Source organism: Limulus polyphemus, unplaced genomic scaffold (assembly GCF_000517525.1).
Source record: "Limulus polyphemus unplaced genomic scaffold, Limulus_polyphemus-2.1.2 Scaffold1804, whole genome shotgun sequence".
Classification (NCBI taxonomy): domain Eukaryota; kingdom Metazoa; phylum Arthropoda; class Merostomata; order Xiphosura; family Limulidae; genus Limulus; species Limulus polyphemus.
The window spans coordinates 103,738-105,229 of NW_013667414.1; positions in this window are offsets into that span (position 1 = coordinate 103,738).

The following is a 1,492-nucleotide window of genomic DNA, read 5'->3' on the forward strand; positions in this document are numbered from 1 at the left end:
CACCACCCGATCTCCTCAAGTTGTTGCTGAGGGATCAGTTCATAGATGCCTTGGACAGTCCACAACTTAAGATACAAGTAAAACAAGCACACCCCTCTACCATGCAAGATGCAATGGCCAGAGCTCTCGAATTTGAATCCTACGTTAAGTCCAGCACAGAGGTACCGAAGTTGGTACAGTCATCTGGATTCAAGGCAAGAAAAGGTCAGCTTTCAGAGAGGTTTGAGGGACTTTGCTGGCACTGTAATAAACTTGGGCACAAGAGAGCTCAATGCTGGAAACTTCTACACAGGGGAGATGATACAGCAGGAAAGGCTGCTACCCATAAAGGCTGTTGGAACTGTGGGAAGCAAGGACATCTGAGGAGCCAGTGTTGGAAGAATATTACCAACAAGTCAGCCTCAAGGAGACCAGTAGTGGTTGGTGTTGAGGGACACTCACCAACCCCCATCATGAAAGGCACAACAGCTAGGTGTAAAATGCCAAGCACACACAGCATCTATGTGACAGGAAAGCTGGATGGCCAAAGGTGCAACTTTGTTATAGACTCTGCGTCTCAGCAAACCATTGTGAGCATCAAGGTGTTAGATCACGAAGGAGTACCAGAAGCCATACAGAAGCTGTATGGTGTGACAGGACATTCTACAAGATTGTGGGGACCAGTGTGGGTAACTATTGAGCTCATGGGCATAAAGGACAGACAAAAAGTATACTTGGCTGACATTGAAGACCAATGCATATTAGGATTGGACTATCTACTTCCAAGGAAGTTTGTAATTGATTTTGATAAAATGACGTTCGGGAACAACAAAGGCCAAGTTCCGGTAACTGTTAAAAGAGAGGTTGAACTAATTAGGTGTCATCAAGCTGAAGTCAAAGTGACTGAAGAAGTTGATGATGGTGAAGTGAAACCAGGTGTAGATATTAAAGCAGAGCAGAAGAAAGATCACGATTTGAAGCCATTGATTGATTTCCTAAAACCAAGTGTTTTGTGCCCTGCTTGGGAGAAGGTGTCTAGTCTAAGCCCCGTGACAAAGCACTATTGGGTGCAATGGAACCAGTTAAAGCTTGCAGATGGTATTCTTGTACGAAGATGGGAAGGTGACGACTTGGCAAACAGTTATACCGAGGAAGTTACGGGAAGTTGTGTTGCGTCGATCCCATGATAATTTAACAGGAGGACATCTCGGAATTAGAAAGACATTGAGTCATCTACGACAAAGATTTTATTGGATAGGTATGAGGCGAGATGTGGAAGAATGGTGCCGGACATGCAGTACATGTAGTGCTAAAAGGGGACCCAAGCATACTGGACACCCACCTTATGAAGAATTGCCTGAGAATGTGTAGGAGTTTGTGAAAGTGTTATCGGAAAGGATGGATAACATCCACCATCAAGTGCCTTCAAGCTTGGAAACGACTGCTGATTCGATGAAGTTAACTTATGATAAGAGATCTACTGAAGTCAACTTTGCACCAGGAGACAAGGTGT